We start from the raw sequence: 5,850 nt of genomic DNA, 5'->3' as shown, positions 1-5,850 counted from the left end.
AAAATAATATATAGATGACACTCTTTGATTGGGATTTAGAAACAGATGTGAGGGGCTGGAGGCAGAAGGAGAGGAAGAGAGAGAGAAAGTGTGTGTGTATGAGAGAGGAAAGAGTGATTATATGAGAGCAAACATTTACATGGCAAGGAGTCTTGAGATTACATATATTAGCTGCCTAAAGGTTGGGGTAATACATTGGTTAATGCTATAAAATATGCAGATAGATATACATTTGTGCCAGTAGTTGATGTACATACAGTTTTAAGCTGACAAGGGGTACAAGCTGTTGGTGTGATAAATTATCTGTGAATGAGGTGACTGGTAACAGTAACCTTGTTGTTTCATTTAATGTCAGTAACAGTCACGGTAAAGCCTAACCGAAAAAGTTCGCATTTAAAAGTTTTATAAATGGCACACGGGTCCGCAACTGACACCGACGTTTCTGTGAGTAACAAAAGGATAATCCCTACGATGTTTAGTCGTCAAAAAATCCGACTGCTGCAGGAACCTACGTTTTGGATCAATGTGTGTACAATTTGTACTAACATTCCAGTCACAACAGTTGACAGTGTAGATGTGCTCGTTAGATATCTTTTGAGGCACACATATTTCTTCGTCGTTCAGTAGAGAATCTCTAAAGTTAGTGGTGTACGCCAGCGGCAGTAGGATGAAAGCAGCGGCATCTAGTTCCTGCCCTGCGACTGCAGCGCAGCCACGTAGCAGGTAGCTGGTGGCGGGTGGCGGGTCGGTAGGTGGCTGGGCCGCCACCCGCCGGCGACGCAGATTTATCGCCGCTTTTAATATTCCCTAAATCATCGTCAGGATTCCTCGCACCCACAAAAATGGACGAGAGGGAGAAGGCGGCAGCGTTGGCGGCGTCGTCGTCGTCGTCGGCGGCGGCAGCAGCAGCAGAGACGTAATGGTTTTACATTATCGTAGGCCGAGTACTGGAGGCCCATTAGGAGGCGTATCGCCTTGTAATGGGCGATTATCGCGGCGACGCTATCTGCCGCCCATCTCGGCACACGCCGCGCCGGCCAGGCCCGGGCTCGGAAATAAATTACCGTCGCCTCAGCTCGCCGTGCCGCGCCGGCGCGGGGCAGGACTCAGGCTGGGCTCGCCTCGCGGGGACACGCGCCACGCCGCGACTCTCCCTGCCTTTGTCTCGCCGGCTTCCGCCAACCAGCAGCAGCCCTCGCGTCTCACCACGTGACTTCCGTCGCTGAAACCGCCGCCGGGCGCTCGCCGAAACCCACCCGCCGCTGCGGAACGGCAGTCGCCAATATGCGTAACGACCTGGCCAGATATTTACTCTTTAGTGTAGCACGCTTTATACACTGCATATGCTGCTGGTTCTTTAAAAGGCGATCATCTGTGGCCGTAGCAAACGGTCACAACCACATGACGTACTAGCCGTAATTTTAAAAAGGAGATAAAATAGAAGAGTTGCGAATGCCATCCTGGACCCAGCAACGTTCGTATTGTTAGCTGACGTTGCACGGAACGGTCATGGAACTAGTTGTTACAAAACTGCTACACTTGAGCAAACGCTACTAAATCCCTGTTTGATATACACTGAAGAGCTTAAGAAACTGGTACAATGGCCTAATATCGGTTAGGGCCCACGCGAGCAAGCAAGAAGTGCCGTAGATCGACGCGGCATGGACTCGACTAATGTCTGAAGTAGTGCTAAAAGGAATAGACACCATGAATCCTACAGGGCTGTCCAGAAGTCCATAAGAGTACGAGGGGATGGAGATCTCTTCTGAACAGCAGCTTGCAAGGCATCGCAAATGGTTCAAATGGCTCTGAGCACTACGCGACTTCACTTCTGAGGTCATCAGTCGCCTAGAACTTAGAACTAATTAAACCTAAGTAACCTAAGGACATCACACATCCATTCCCGAGGCAGGTTTCGAACCTGCGACCGTAGCGGTCACCCGGCTCCAGACTGTAGCGCCTAGAACCGCACGGCCGCTCCGGCCGGCAAGGCATCACAGGTATGCTCAATAATGTTCATGTCTGGGGAGTTTGGTGGCTGGCAGAAGTGTTTAAACTCAGAAGAACACTCCTGGAGCCACTCTGTAGCAGATTCTGAACGTGTGGGATGTCGCATTGTCCTGCTGGAATTGCCCAAGTCCGTCGGAATGCACAACGAACGTGAATGGATGCAGGCGATCAGACAGGATGCTTTATTACGTGTCACCTGTCAGAGTCGTATCTGGACATGTCAGGGGTCTCATATTCCTCCAACTCCACACGCACCACACATGTCCAATAAACGTCGGCTCTAAATTGCATACTGAGGATCTATGACCATTCGTTCATCTTCCCTAATGTGAAATACATCCCCTCTACTGAGCAAGTGTTCATAGCTGTTAAGGTACGCACTTAAGAGCCCACGTTTATTGGACATTTTTTCTCTTTTTTGTCTACACTACCACCACTGAAAGTTACCAGCCATACACTTTTCGCAACACATGAACCGGTACATGCGTTCAACTATCAGAAGTATCAGAACGGTTTTCGTTTATAACTTTCGACTCGTTCATTTCCAGTACAGGGATCCTTACTCAAATTAATACATTTATCGTTCTCCATCATCCTAAAACGTCTGTAACATCATCACGGAATCACCCCGTGTATACGTACATTTACAGACGCCCGCGTCTATAAGTTTGACGCTCTGTAGCCTCGTTGGATGACGTTTCTGGACATGGGTTCCTATTCAAAATACGATGTACTCACTCCCCTCTACAAGTCCTAGAAGCCTGTAACGGGAATTTCCGACCACCCTGTATATGCAGGAACGATAACCTGCTCGTGAGCTGTTGAAAATATGAGAGGAATTCTATTAGATGTACCAGGCCGGCTTTGTGAGTATACGTTAGTAAAACTCATAAAGGATTAAGACTGATAAACTATTACTCCTATAAAGGTAAGACTGCGAACTTCAAACAGCTATGGTTTCTGGAACAGGACAGGCTCAATGACTTAAGAAAGTGCTATTTCCGAAAAAAAATTGCGAAGGAATGTCGGAAACAAAGAACATCAACAGGAGGAAGGAGATATACGGACAGCCGTTTGTAACAAATTTTCTGACAGCTTTTGTTGGGCGTGCAACGTAATACATCAGTTCCTGACCGGGCTTCTGAGCGTACGACTGTGAGAACTGCGTATGCTGATGAGTGTTTCTGGTAGGCTTTTTCCAACTCGGAGGTGACGGGCTCGTCTTTCCCTGACCCTACTAATGGCTTGTGTTGTTGGCCTACTTCGTCGGCTCAAGGGCGAAAGATTTTCCCCAGGATTGCAGCTGTTTCCAAATATTTGTTGTAAGTAAACGTTTGAAAAGCACTGACAGGGAGCAGTATTTTGCAGTGGAGAGATCAGTGCGAGCGGAAAATGACCAATTAAGGTGGGGACTAAGACTGATTGGCCGAAAGGGCTGCATGTGAAATCATTTCGTGTAGCGGTTTGGAGTTGACGGTACAACTTCTCGTATATCGGCCTGCAGTGCTGGTAGGCTTGAAGTAAGAAGTCAAGGGAGCTCTGGGAGCAGATGATGTTTTAAAGCGCACAGTGATCCATCGTCATCGACGAGCATGCTTTCCCATTAAGGCCTAGACAGCATTAAAGATTAAAAAGCAATAGCAATATAAAACGGAAAGATAGCACAGGAATAACGGTTGTAAAAAGCGTTAAAAGGAGGAAGCAGTTAGAGATACACACGAACGTAAAAATGTTTCTATTACATTTTGTTAAAGATACAGCTAACTTCAATTTGAGTGTACCAGCGCAGCAAGACACAGGGGGTAACGCTACATGTAGCACGCGAAGGATCACGATAGCAGCTTCCGTACGTTATAGCCATTCGAAGCAAAGTACTATCTTTAGAGCCAGGGAACGGAGAGGAAAAAGCGACGCAGCTTATGGGAGTTGTTTGCGGCTTAGCGACGGCGAAGTTTGTAATCTGTAAACTTGGAGGGCGTCCCCACTGCCGCCAACCGGGCGTCAAAGTGTGCCGATAACGCGACAACTCCTCTTGAGGACCATGCTTTGATGCTTGCTGCTTTGGCTGTCGATAATAACTACCATAAATCTAGTGTTGCAATGCGTCTCATAATTATTATAACGGATAACACTTCTACAAAGGTACGATTGTGGTCAGACATTGATTCTCTCATTCACCGCAATGTCGGGGTGACGCGAAAAACCTCAGGCGTATACTTGGTCAGACTTCATGTCGGCCTGACGATGTGCGGCGCGCGTGACACACATTTTGTGACATAGTATACCACATATTAACAAAGGAAATTCTACATTCAGTGCAAGATCTATTCTTAGTACTGCTAGACTCGTGGAAAGGTCTTATTAACAGTCGCTGGCTGTGGTTTCACGAGCAAAACTAGTTTAAAATATTAGTCACTCCTCTACCAGCGATATACATTGGGCGATATGAACGTATACAGATGGCGGTAGTATCGCTTACGCAGGTTACAAAAGGGCAGTGCACTACCGGATCTGTCATTTGTACTCGTGTGAGCCAAGTGATAAGGTTTCCGATGTGATTATGGCCGCACCACAGGAATTAATAGACTTTGAACACGGAATGGTAGATGGAGCTAGAAGCATGTGACATTCCATTTAGAAAACGTGCCGAAAGTACTAAATTTCAGGCATTATCTCCAACCCCGGACAAAGCAGTGACCGACGGCATTCACTTAACGACCGAGAGCAGCGGCATTTGCATAGAGTTGTCAGTATTACCAGACACGAAATACAGCGTGAAATAACCGTAGAAGTCAATGTGGAACTACAAGAACGTATCCGTGCGGCGAAATTTGGCGTTAATGGGCTATGGCAGGAGAGGACCGACGCGAGTGCTTTTGCTATCAGCACGATAACACCTGCAGCGCCTGTGCTGAGCTCGTGACCATATCGGTTGGACCCTAGACGGCTGGAAAGGGCTGACGGTAGGGTTCTACTGTGGCGCAGACCCCACCAAGCCAGCGCGTCAATTTGTCAACAAGATACTGTGCAAGCTGGTGATTACTCCATGATGCTGTGGGTTGTGTGTTAATGGAATGGAGTGGGTCTTCTCGTGTAACTAAACGGATCATCGACTGGAAATGGTTATGTTCGGCTACTTGGAGACCATCTGAAGCCATTGATGGACTTCATGTTCCCAAGCAACTACGGAATTTTTACAGGTGATAATGCACCATGTCACTGGGCCACAATTGTTCGCGATTAGTTTGAAAAATCATTCTGGACAATGCGAGCGAATGATTCGGCTACCCTGATCGGCCGTCATGAACACCACCGAACATTTATGGGACATAATCGAAAGGTCCGTTCGTGCAGATAATCCTGCAACGGCAACACTTTCGCAATTATGTACGTCTATAGAGAGAGTATGGCGCAGTATTCCTGCAGGAATCTTCCGACGACTTGTTGAGCACACGTCACGTCGAGTCACTGCACTACGCCGGGCACAATGAGGTCCGACACGATATTGCGAGATATGGCATGACTTCTGTCACCTCAGTGTACGCCAAGTAGCAACTTAACTGCCTCAAAAATGTTCCAAGATAATAAGACCATTGCACTGGATACGTACACCGGTAACACTCAGTGCACCACCTCCGACGGATTTCTTGCATCGTCCTTGTAAATGACCTTAAAGATGAAACGCTAAAACAATCCGAAGCAACGTAGGTGAAACGTCACACCAAATCAGAACACGTCATATCCCCACGGAAAGAAGTATAATTTACTTACTTTAATGATACTTCACCAAATCCTTCTCTACTGGCCACACCACCTTCCGCCTACCAGTCACGTGTGCAA

This window comes from Schistocerca nitens, chromosome 6 (genome assembly GCF_023898315.1).
Source record: "Schistocerca nitens isolate TAMUIC-IGC-003100 chromosome 6, iqSchNite1.1, whole genome shotgun sequence".
NCBI classification, from domain to species: domain Eukaryota; kingdom Metazoa; phylum Arthropoda; class Insecta; order Orthoptera; family Acrididae; genus Schistocerca; species Schistocerca nitens.
The sequence above is the reverse complement of the archived record's forward strand: the minus strand, read 5'-3'. Positions refer to the sequence as shown.